Genomic DNA, 13,704 nt, shown 5'->3' on the forward strand with positions numbered 1-13,704 from the left:
CAAACGAATGAAAAATAGTGAAGAAGTACAAGATTAAAAGCTCTATAAAGTTTTTAATCAGTCAACCTCTAAATTTCGTAACACCAAAGTGAGTGAATGTATTCAATAAACTCGAAATTGTTCTATGTGTTTAAAATTTCAATCCCAAGGTGAGTTATTTTGTAATTCTAAGCTATAGTTCGCTTTCATTTTCACTTCCTTATTTTTCATCTAAACTGATCAGAAACAAGCAGAATTCTTTTTTAGCATCCAAAATCACTCGATTATACATTTAATAAAACTATGAAAATGATTTGAACTTTATTGCACAATGAAAAATATTGTTGAAAAATTATATTAAAAACGCATTTTAAAGAATTTCCAAAATTCTAAGAAAAAAAGTATTCGTACAACAATTAAACTGATAACTTTTTTAAAAAAAAGCAAATTTTTAAGGTTTAAAAATTATATGAAAAATATTTTTGCACGGTTATTTTTTTTTTTTTTACTGTTAAAATAAACTGGGTTTTTTTTACTATTAAATTTTTTTTTAATTTTAAGATGATTTAAACAGTTAGTTTTGTACTATAATATTTTCAAAAATTTCGGGAGAAAACCTCAAAAAATTTCTTAATTTTTAATAAATGAATATTTAGAAAAAAAATCGTTCCAAAGTGCACATTTCCAACTAGAGAAATATACATTTGCAAAGTTTTGTAGCTCTAGGTCAAACATTTTAGTCTGTGGTGCGCAACACCCACACCCGTTCTTCATTATTATTAGTAGAGATATCTGTTTTGGATAAAACCTGAGATTCTTTTGTAAATAAAATTCACAATGTTTTGCTTATGAACCTATAAACGACAAGTTTCTTAAGCAATGATTCTTCAGTTTATTCAAAGTATTTCCTGAATTTTTGTTATGAATTTGTTATAGAAACTGATATTGAAGGCTATCAATGATCCATCAGTCAATTGATAATTTACTTCTTCCTCACAATGCGAAAATAAAAGTAGAAAAAATATTAAAGTTTTTAGTTTAACGTCCCGTTTTAAAGCAGCACTAGGGCTATTTTGGGACTGACTTTGTAATTTTGAACCACGTTCAAATGCCGAGGACGACGCCTGAACTGCCACCCCCTCTCCACGCCACACTAGATGGACGTTTGGCTCGGACGTTGAACGTGAACCAGACTCGCTTACACGACGGTTCTTCGATGAAATCGGGTTTCGCACCTGAAACCTAATGGTTCCGAAGCCGAGACCTTATCACCAGGCCACTGCGATCTCAAAAAGTATTAAAGAGTAAATATTTTGTATTCAGTTCTTTAAAAGCATGGAATAAAGGTCATAATGTAGTAAATTTAGAGCTAAATAAGTTATTTGTAGATAACAGCTATGTTTAAACTCTTACTTCGTGCGTGAATCTTTATTGATTATACAGTCACCTTAAAGCATAAAAGAATATGATGGTATAAAAATAATACAAAGAAATTAAGAAACTTGCAGTTGCAATGATTATTGCGTGCAAAATAATTACTTAAAAAATAATTACACATCATCTATTATAGGAGAGAACAGTTGATTTTATAGTGCAGAAAATCTCAAAATTTTCTTTTATATGGTCAAATATTTAAATACTTGTAAAACAATCATTTAAATAAAATTTGTAATAAATACAAATTTGCAATATATTTTACAATAAATAACGCATAATTTGTGCATTCATTTGAGGATATTATGAGTGAATATGCAGGCTATATTTGCGCCTTAACTTAGAATAAATATATAATAAGTTTTAAAGTAGAAAGTACAATATGCAGTACGGAAGAGTGCATAGCGGGAAGAGTAGCATTTTGCAAATTAAGGTCCTTTACAGTTGCCTGATAAATTTGCACATCGTAAAAAAAAACAGTTAAACTAGATTTTCGATTTATACAAATAAAATAGCATTTTTACTATTATTTAGCCTTTGCATAATATATTAACATTTTGGCAGAGAAAAATCTCCAAAACAAGGAAAATTTAGCATTTAACAACAACATTTTATTAAAAGTTATTAACAAATAAAGTTTCATTGGGTTTTAAATGTCCACATATAAATTTTAAATATTTTCATATTGCCATTCGAATAAACTGTTTACAAACAGTATAAATTTATGCCTTATATTTAGGACATCTGATATACATATTTGTCCAACTATCGGAGTCATTGTTTACTGCCGGTGATGATAATCTCTTGTTAAGAGGTTAATGTCCTTGACGGACGAGAATTTAGAGGTAAAAAAAACAGCCGATTATCTACCACCGTCTGCCAGCAACGATTAGTCAAACGCCCCGAGAGTCCTTGTTTTCAAATATCAGCCAAATAGCTGCAACACCTTCTATAAACGAGCAGAACACAGGTATGTCATTGAAAATTTGTTGCAAGACTCAGCTTAGGGTTAGTTTTTTATCAACGTGAGGACAATACACTGATAAAAGGTTGATTTTCTCATGTACGTGCAACTCGCTTGATCAAGTAAATTTGATTACTGGCCGTCATTAATAATCAGTTGGTTCTCCGGAATTGATGTTTGCTAAAAGGTTTAAATTTTAGATACTTTATACAATTACTCTTAAAGGATTCCACATTTTGTTTATTATGCCATACATGTTCTTAATTTTCTGGGTATGTATTTTTATATATATTTAAAACTGGATAGACTTTAAAAAAAATTTCATCATTACTTGATTTTGAAGTTAAACTTTAATTGTAAGAGCAATATAGTTTCAAAAATATTATTAAAAGTATGTCTTATTCCGAAAACTTCTCAAAATGGGAAAAATAAGTTCTAAAATCTTCATATCTTGATCGTCAATAACAGAAAAGAAAAATATTAATTGCAAAAGTGAAAATAATTTAAGTTTCATTTCTATAATGAAATATATTGTTGTAAAATAGATTTAAAATGTTTTTTTTTAATTTATTAAAAATTGAAAAGATTATTCTGCAAGCAAAGCTGATATCATTGAAAGGACTATTTTTTTCAGTTTTAAAATAAAGTAAAAAATCATTATTTTGTATATTGAAATATTTTTAGAAGTTTCCACGGAAAAAACGACAAATTTTCTCTGGATTTTTAATTAGTTAAAAGTTAACTAAAATTCCTGCTGACTAAAATAATTGCTCTGAGCTTTCTACCCTTCAAAATATATGTGTGCCAAGACATATAGCTCTATTTCAAGCGGTTTGACATGTAGAACACGAACACATATACATACGCTTTCATTTTAATTTTTATTAAAGAAACATTTTAGTGAAATAAAAAAAAGTTAGTTTTTGAGAAAAGCATGAATGAATTCCCTACTCCCACAACGCACAACGTCACAAATTCACTATTCAACAACTTTTCTCTATACATAAACTTCTATTTGTATGTAATTTCCACGCATTCATCCCAATACTCATTGATTGGTTCCTAAGAATTGTTTTTAATTCACTTTCATGTTTTAGACTACACTATTGCATATTTTTAATATTAAAATATAGAATTATGAGACTTTTTCTAGATTTTTCTATAAATATTTTTTTTTATTATTAATTTATTTTAATAAGTAGAAATATTTTATCTCAGTGTGACTTAAAAAAAGTGAGGAGCACTTCATGCAAAAATAAATTGCAATTTATAAATAAATTCGGTACAAATCTATATAGTAAGTTTTTTTTTTAATTTATTGACAGAATTTATGTTAATCCATATAAATAAGGGCAAAAATTAGTATTATAATTAAGAATTAAATTTTTAACCTTAGTTTTTTAGATTAATCTCTCCATTAAAAAAATAATTATTAAAATCAAAATTTCTTTGCTAAAAAATAAGTTTCTAGAGAAAAAATTGGCAAGTTAATAATTTACTTATAAATTAATTTTAAACTTGTTGTAGTTGCGTTATTCTATCTTCTCTTTTGGATAATAGATGGCGATACCTAATTAGGTACATATCCCATGGTGCACTGTGATTGTAATTATTATGAGAGATGTGATAATGTTATGTTAAGAGATGCGTGCTTGAATGTCTTGTCTTGTCTTCGTGTTTTGTGTTAGTTTTGTGTGAAATGTGATCATTAAAGAAATGTTACAGAAAACATGGATCCCCTTGCTTCCACTGCACGGATCATAATGATCTTCATTCCGCCACAAACCATAGATTATAAAATTAATATTATTATAAATTAAAATATATTTTAAAAAATCAAATGCGCTGCTGCTTCAAATCTAAAGCTATAATGTGTAGTTTTAATAAAAAATACTAACTTATCATTTCTATAAGATGCAAAAATCTTTTTTTATCAATAGTGAAAATTATTCAAAATTTCAACTCTATTATTTGGGAGCAAGTTTCTTTTGAACAAAACATTTCACAAAACTTTTCAAAGAATCCCTTGCCGAATTACTCATTGAAACGTAACATAGAAACGTAGTTTTTTCAAATAAACATTACAGACCTTTCCTAGCCTTTATTTTTTCCCAGAGCTCTCTCAGATAGATACATGCTGTCAAGAATTGCGAAACTGGAACACATAAGAAGTGTGGCTGCGATTAATGAATTTTACCGCGAACCGCCCGGGGGCGTTATGGTGATAGACCCCAAAGAATACGGCGGAGATCATTAGAGGCTGCAATACACGGGTAAGTGGTTATTAGCGCCCAGAATGGAATACTTCGAAAGGAAGAACAGCCCCTGGGCCTTTAATGAGGAGAGTTTTAATTCACTTTCCGTCCTTCCGAAAAGTCAACTGTGAATTCAACCTACCGTTAAATTTACTCATATTTAGAAGAATTGTTAGAAAACGTGTAATTTGAAGAATGAAATGGAATAATGTTACATTTCTCTTTTATTTCCTTTGTTACATTGCTAATGCATATTCTATCATTTTAGAAAATTGTTTTAAAAGATCTTGGAGTTCTCTGTTTAAATATGTAGCATGTAAAAATGTTGTGTGTTATGTGGGGCAGAATAACCAAATGAGATATATATAAAGTAGATTAGTATCCAGATATTCCTAAGTTTTCTAGTTGCCCGTGAAGACCAGCAGGTTCGCTGATATTGATTATAATTAATTTTAGTTAACTATCTATTATAGAGAAATAACTTAATCCTTATGTTATAGTGACATATAACTTAAAGATTACCTTTCTGTTATAGAGAAATAACTTAATCTTTATGTTATAGTAATATAAAGACTGAAGTTCATAACTTTATGTCTCTGATTCCGCCAAACTGTCAGATATTTTAGTCATGTTATTTTAATTGTCTTGTATATGTTCTGTTCAATATGTACATGAACCTTTATAATGGAAACAAATCTTATGACATCATTACACTATTAAAAATATAAAGGTATGGTTCATCTGCCTTTAAAATTTCATGCTGTTGTAACTTCACTTTTTTATTCGCCTTGTAAACTATATCGATATTAAAGATAATTAGTTATCTCAGCTTTTCCGCAATGAAAAAAAATATCACGGTATTAAATATTTTATGAAAGAATGAATTTTAGGACAACAGTATAATCTATTGCTGGAAACAAAAACAAAAATTTATTTAAATTATTAACATTCAGATATTTTATTAAAATTCAGAAAAAATTTGTATTATTATTAAATTAATAAGGGTTGTGAAAAAAGGGTCGTGCCGTGTGTGTAGCTAAGTCGTACTCTTGGTCCTAGATGGCGCTACGGAAAAAACAAAAGACGCACCCTTGGCTTAAAATCGCTGACTTCTAAAGTCAGTGAGCTTGTCGAAGACAAGTGCCATTGGAAACAACAACAACAGTGCTTCTAAGTTACAGAGTTTTGTTTCAATAAGATATAAAAAGGGCCAAAGAAGAAAAAAAGAAAATTTATTAATCTTAAAATTATTTTTGAGCGGAAATGATTTATAAACAATCTTAAAAAATAAACAGCTGTCTCTTTAAATATTCAACTATTTCATACAATTTTTCAAAGCTTTTAAACTATCCTAATGAGAGCCTCGAGTCTTTCAAAGTTACCAAGTTCCGTTACAACAGAAGTGAGACACCTAGAGAGAGAAAATAAAGAACACTATATGGAATTTTTCTGATCAGGCTCACAAACATCAAAAAGAAGAGAATGGACTTCGATCACATGTCTAAAAAAGATTACATGAAAAAAACTTTATTATGACAGTATTAATTATAAGGGAGGGTATTGGATCTCAAGAGTTATTAAATTCGCACTAGGAAATTTAAAGCAAGAAGACAAAATAGAAGATAAGGATGTAGCAGCCGACCGAGAAGTTCGATGATATGAAAGAGGAAGAACAAAAATCGGCGACACATTAATGAAACTGTTTTGAAACATAGATATGAAAATATTTTTATCCGAGGAAACGACGAGTATAGAAGCTAGGTACAATATAAGTTTCCTAGTTCATAATTACATGTGACATAAAAGTTCCCCATATCCTCCCAAATTTCCCAAGTGTAAATTGATAAAATAGAGAGTCTTTTTCACGCAATAATTACATTGAGTTTTCTTTTCTGAAATAAAACTTTGTGAAATATAGAAAAAATATCCTTTGAATGCTTATTTGATTTTGAAATATGCTATAAGAAAACATTCCTTTCAAACTACTTCCAATAATCAAATGTCCGCTACGTAAAACTGCTATATGACAGTTGCAAGGGAATGACAAATTTATATTTAGATAAACATAACTATATTCTAACGTCTATATTTCGACATCTAAGTTTTAGAAAATTTTATTATTTTAATATCTTACCAGGAAATCGAAATTCTCTTTCATAACCTTAAAAGAAAATTCAAGGTATTTTGTAAGTTGAGCCAGACGTCTCAGTTTCACATTATTATCTACGTTTTAGAATCTTCAAATTGCAACGACTGTAGCCATCTATCATCAAATTCCTCCCTCGAGAAACATTAAAAAGAAAAGTACTGCGCATCGTTTGAAACGAAATTTGTAGTCGCACATTGCAGATTTCTAAGAAAGATTGAATAGACTTCTTCTTAACATATAATATCTCTGGAGAAAAGAATAAAGATATATTCCATCGCATAGTTAACAGTTCTCCAGACTATGCGATTACCCCACAATAATTTTAAAAATTAAATTTTAAAAGATTATCTAAAAACCGTAAATACAAAGTTTTATCAGTTTAACTAAATGAAAAAAAATAATTTTTTAACCGAAGTATTCTGATAAAAACTAGTTGCCAAATAGTGAGCCATTAATATAAATTCTTTAAGTCAATTTCAGTTATGATCATATATATTTTTAATTTTATTTTTCATTAATTTAATTTTTCATTTCATTATCATTCATTAAGAATTGTATTTCGCATGATATGCACCGTAATTTAATTTCCTTCTCGTACTTGTCCAATCGCTTCACACTTTTATAATTTTTGTTTTGCTGTATGTTTATGCTAAAAATTATTTTCTACTTTTTCTGATATCCCTCTCTGATAGAAGAATGTTTCTTTTAATCTATTGATGGAAAAAGAATTTTTCTATTTATTACTTTCTATATTTATTTTTTTTATACATTATCTAATTTAAAACAATAAATATTGTGGGGAGTCCAATAATAAATTTTTTTCATTAATTAATTCTAAAAATTCATAACTTTGAATTCTAAAAAAATCTAATTTGTGATTATATAAATTTTAAATGTATTCTAGTTCCTGTTAGCTTATTCCAAATTTTGAAAACAAATATTTTAAGAATAATAAACATATTTTCTTAAGACATTCTTAATTTCTTATAACAAATGTTAAATTCTTTCATCATAGATTTGTTTTGTATTATTTTTTTCTAATTTTTTTCCTTGAAAATGCAATTTTATCAGTAATATGTGGAATTTTAATCTTTAACGAATGTTTTCTTACTTTACCATAAGCGTCTTAAAAATTTCTGAACAGTTCCGTTGTTCTTTATTGAAAATCAAATTTTCAATAATTTAAAATTTAGTTAATACAGAAATTATGAAAATATTCAAATATTGCACTATCTTAGGACATACAAATGCACAAAAATTTCAGGATTTTAGAAGATCAAGAAGTAAATTAAAAATCAGTTACAATAAAAAAGATCTGCCTTCACATATTTTAAAGTTATACAAATCTGAAACGTAATGAAGTTATATAAAAGTGTATAATATGAGGAAATGTCATTCTATGTTGAACGACAGGGTTTTTCAATTTGAAATTTAGAAAATCTGATTTAAAAAAAGACATTCGTTCTTTTTGAAGTAACGCAAAGGAATAAAATTGAATCTAAAAATTTAAAGATGACTTTTTTTCTCTGTCACAATCGGATTATAGCCATATGAAATATAGTAATATTATTTGAGCAGGTGGAGCTACTATGTTATTCTCTTCCACACTATATTAGAAATAATAATGAGAAAAACGATAGTCTCAAATTGCTTTTAAAATATCTTGGGATTAGTCTCTCTAACAGTTTCTTGCATATTCTCTAATCAATTAGTTATATCTCCTTCCCTGCATAAAATTGGGGACCTTGGGCAAAGTCCCGAATGCCTTGCAAGGAATTGGGAAGAAATAGTAACGAAATATAGATCTTTAATGTGAATCTAGCCTCTTTACTGAATCTGTCAAGCGAATATATATTTTGGACACGTTCCCCAATCTGTTAAATCAAAATTTGAAGCGGAACTACAATTATAATCGTATGATAGCATACTGAATTGCATTTATTGTGTTTACGTGCATGAGAAAGTATAGACGAGCAGACGTTCTGTCCTTTTAACAGATTCGGTTCAAAATTTCATAAGAACTTGAATTTTAGTTGCTAAATTTGTGTATCAAATTTTATTTATCTAGCTTTTTACGTTTTGTAGTTCACTTGTACTTGAACTCTCGGAAGGTAGACTTCCTTTAAATGGATTTCAAATTGAATCGAAATCTATGAATTTTATCTAAAGCCCACATATTAAATTTCATCCAACAAATTCAAAGCGAGTTTGAGTCATCGTACAGACAGACAGACATAATGCCAAAAAATGTGTCTTTTCGATTTCAGGGAATTCTAAAATGTAAACTTCTGTCAAAATCTAGAACTCGAATTTTTTGACGATTGCAATACTTCATATAAATTAAAGAATAAAGAATAATTCCAGTCTCTAGAAAAAAAATTCTTAGTATGAAAGTGCTTCAAGTATGATTCGATTATCATTTCATTTTTAATAATTTTTTCTAAATTGAAACAATAATAATGTGGATGTTAGGCTACTTCAGAGTCAAGTGCAACTTTAATGTGGAATACGAGATTTCAAATATTGAAGATGAAGTGTTAGTAAGCTATGATATTATTATATAGTACTAAAAAAGATTTCTCAACAGTTTTCAAATTATAATCTTCAACTTATTCAATTATGAGATCAGAGTGTTATAATCCAAGATTATCCAAAGAGAGTTTTTATTCACTTTCTTTATAACATCAGTATTCATTAGAATATCAAGATTCAAATTATGCTTTCTGTATTATGGGTAGTCTTAATTTTCTTCGTATTGAAATAACGATTCCTAGGTTGGGGTTCCTGAATCTGAAGATTTGTTTGAAGATATGCAACTTATTTGTAAAAGTTACTCTTTTAGAGAGTAAGAAATTTTAGTATAACAAGGCGGCAACACAGAATTTTTCTTTAACATTTTGGATACGTTTACCCAAAATAATCCAGAATTTTTCTTTGGAATATTGTATACGTTTACTAGACATTAGCTTATTATCTATAATGCGATCTAGATACTTAGCTCCTGTTATCCAATCGGTAGGTTCTTCGAAGAGCTCAAACATGGATTAGAAAAATGTTGGAATATCTTCTTTTAACGCTGGTATTCACTTGTGCATAGTATTGCACCACTTGATAAACCATTCTTCTATAATGTCAAGGAATGCTTACATTTTTCTTGTACATTATCTGGCATGAATGATGCTATTTCCTTGAGCTGAAACTGCCGAGTATTAAGCAGATAAACAGGTGCTGATTCTGGAATTGCTTGGGATATCTTCTATGAACCTAAAAATTTATTGGATTTGCTTATGGTGTGTCGGTAACAATGGTGTCTTATATCGACATGCCAAGTGTATAATAACTTCAAATTTTTTATTTTTGAGTTTTGAATTCAAACATTTAAGAAGAGATGATGTTTTTGATAATGTTAATGAATCGTCTTCTTGAGGATTTTCTCAAAATTTTTGACGGGCTTGGAAAAATCGTTGATCTTTACCTGATCTTAGTAACAGGTTTGATTAAATGATGGTAAATTAGGCATATGTGGTGAACCTGCTTTCATCAAGAATATGTGGACACCCATCCATACGTCTATTAAAAATTTTCTTGGAGACAGTATAAAATTATTTTCTAAGAAGTGAAACTGATTTCCTTAACGATTTCTTTGCTCATTAAATATACCTTGTATATTACTAATGTATCTCTAATAGTTAAAAATTAAAATGAAGGATTTTTTTACTATCGAAAAGTTTTTTTGTTTTTTTTGCTAGGCTTGCTTAAAATTAAAATAAATTTTGCTTATTTTTATTATTATTGCACCTTTTTTAAAATAAAATTGCTTTTTTATTAAAATAAATACTTTTAAGAGCAAATACTTTAACAAGAATTCGGTAATTCAGTTCCCATAAATAATCTGATAATGGTGTGGTCGTTTACAAACCACACGTTTTTGGTTCATTTCTTTACTTTTTAAGTCCCGTTTCCAAGTTTTTAACTCTTCGATAAAACTTATGCTGTTATAACTAAATTTTAAAAAAACTTTTCTAAATTTTGCGAAAAGACTGAATTTGTTCAAACATAATTTTTCAGGTCAAAATCATAATAATAAATTAGATTCTGTAATTCAAACTTATTCGTCCTCTTTCCTAAAATTCCAAAATTTCCATACACAAAATTGCCGACATAGAAAACCATCTGGAACGAACCTAATCTCATTACGATTTTTTTTTATCAAAAACTGCGCAACAATAATCCTCAGATGATTATTTGACTGCGAAATATTTTACTAAAAAATATTACTTTCAAATTGCTACGAATCAGCAATGTCAGCTGCAGAACTTTTATATATTTATTGCACCCAGAAGACAGCATTTAGGTTTAACCAGACGTAATGATTTTTAAACGTCCATATTAGAACTTCGAACCTTCTAAGAATTTTTATTTTCTGGAGTTAGAAGTCACCTCTAGGTAAAGGAAACGGAATTCTTCCTCTGAATCTTTAAGAAAAGTCTAATGTATTTTTGTTCAGCTCCAGACATCTAAATTTAACATTATAGTCGATGTTTTGGTATCTTGAAATTGCAGCGGCTGCTGTAATCTCACTTTAAATTCTTTCGATCAGAAGAAGAATATTTTTCTCTGCTCTATTGAAAAAGAAATTCGGGATAGTCCATTGTTATCTCTTCAGAATATTTTAATAGTTTTCGTCTCTGCATCCGGGTTCTCTAAGAGTAATGGTTAAAAATATTTTATCACTAAAAAAACATTTTTACCAAGACTGATTGGAGTTTTATCACAATTCTGAATTCGAATTTGATAACCAAAAAACATGAGAATGTAGTAATAATTATGAAATAACTGAGATTGATTTTATGCAATTTGTGCAAGTATGTTTTTGAGCCGTTTCCTGAAATTTTAAAAATACACCGATTTTTTTTTTAAGTTATGTTCAGCTTTAATAGAAGATTTATTCTATCCGCGATTTTCCAAAACTAAATTGTTTCTATCTTCTTCTACTATGATCTTGTATAATATTCAAAATTCTAAATTCAGCAATTCATTCGTACCGCAGATTTTACGAAACATATTATCCTATCATAAAATTATATTATGCATGATCGAGTAGTAAACTTTCATGAGAAATTTTTACATAGTACCAGAAATTTATCCTTTCATCAATTCTATATACAATAGACAGCAAATCTAAGTGTTAGTTTTAATTCTACATTTAGGGTTACCTAATATGTTAACTTTCCTATACAATCTGGGAACACAATAAGCTGAATAATTTTAATAGGTTTTGAACCGGGACGGAATATAGTAGAAGGCCGGGGAAAATCTCGGCTGAGTTCGCAGATGGGCCATCAAGTTCAGAAGGCTCAGAAAAGGAAGGTGAGTGTGAAATTTTCCTTTTCTCACAACTTGCTAATGATTGAAAACAAACAAAAAATCAAAATAAAGCAAATTAGCACTTTATCATAACGGACATTCTTTTTTTTTTTTCATATTTGCAATTATTTAGAAATTTTATGCTGAAGTGTAGTTTTCAAGCTCTACCTCTGATTATTTTAATGGAATAATATTTATTAACTGAGAACTGTAAAACACATAATCACGGCAGCAGGAGGACATTTAGCCACCGGTCGATTTAACGTGCACCAGACCCTCTTACACGACGGTTCTTCGGTGGAAGCGAGTCTCGAGTCTGGAACCCGCAGCTTCCGAAGACGAGACCTTACCACCAGGTCACCGTAACTCATCAAAATTTGGCATTTAACTACTTTTATGATTTCACGATGACTATATTTCAGTTATTTAAGTCATAGCGATTTTGAAGTATTATGAAAGCATACATGTGCAGTGCAGACTGGCAGTTAATCAACTCCTTGACGAATTTGGCTCCAGATTTGATAAGTTCGTTTCCTTCTACATTTCAGATGCTGAATTTGTGTACCAAATTTCATCTATTTAATTATTTATGTTTTGAAATTATCATGTTCATTTATATTCGGACAACCGGACAGACAGGCTTTCTCTTAATGGATTTCGCTGAAAATTTGAAAGAAATATACAAATTTGGTATAAGTTCATGTATTTAATTTTATTCATCTAGTTGAAAGCGTTTTTGTTATTTCTTCACAGATAGACAAACATTATTCCAAAAATGTGTTTTTTAAACTGAGAAAGATCTAAAATGTGATCGTTAAAATCTCAAATTCAAATTTCTTTGATGATTACAATACTTTCTCTTTGTATATGAAAGAGAGAGAAAAAAATGATTTAGGGAACTCGTTTTTTCTCCCCTTCTGTCACATAGCACGATAATGAAAATGGGATAGTGGATTATAATCCAACTCTACTGCATTCAGAACTTTTTAAATAAGCATATGTGCCTTTTCCATACTCTCAATTTAAATCGTCATTATCTTTAGTACTGAACTGAGACTTGTGGAGTTAAAGGATTGGATATGTGTTCATAGTTTCTAGTTTAATTGTAGCTCAACAGTTATTTAGCTATTTAACAGCTATTCTAAACCGTAGTAGATAGGCAGATAGTTACGTTTTAAAAAATGCTTTAAAGAATCATATTTTATATCCTTTTATAACAAATGAGCTTCTCAAGCAATTCTGAAATCTAAATTTTTATGTAGTCCTTTATCTTTGTTAGTTATGTTTAGTAAAATATTTTTGACGCACAAATGTTTTATGTTAAAAAAAGTTACTTTTTTGTGGCCAAAATTTATTTATTTAAGAAATTTTCCATATCAGTATTTCAGACAGTTTTCGATCACTTCAGTAGCTGCCTCGAGAAAACTCCACCAATCATAATACGAACACTCATCAACCTTCGAAGCGACCGATTATTGACTTGTAATGATATTATAACATTTTTGCTTAAAAAATTAACATTTCAAGAATATTTTAGTAATAAAGAATAATAGGAC

General features: G+C 28.8%; 1 protein-coding gene across 10 annotated transcripts in view; it reads left to right on the forward strand.

Annotated features, from left to right (window-relative positions):
• The window catches only part of LOC129983638 (thiol S-methyltransferase TMT1B-like), a 169,521-nt gene that overhangs the window by 137,410 nt on the left and 18,407 nt on the right, over positions 1-13,704 (forward strand). Inside the window, exon 1 of one of the 10 annotated variants that reach the window (XM_056093178.1) lies at positions 2,272-2,383. The exons of 7 other annotated variants lie outside the window; for them this stretch is intronic. The gene's annotated coding sequence lies outside the window, so the exon portion shown is untranslated. Of the gene's footprint in view, positions 1-2,271; positions 2,384-2,525; positions 2,650-12,056; positions 12,152-13,704 lie in introns of those variants that run through there. 2 more of the 10 variants (XM_056093177.1, XM_056093184.1) reach the window with 2 other exon arrangements.

This window comes from Argiope bruennichi, chromosome 9, assembly GCF_947563725.1.
Source record: "Argiope bruennichi chromosome 9, qqArgBrue1.1, whole genome shotgun sequence".
Classification (NCBI taxonomy): Eukaryota; Metazoa; Arthropoda; class Arachnida; order Araneae; family Araneidae; genus Argiope; species Argiope bruennichi.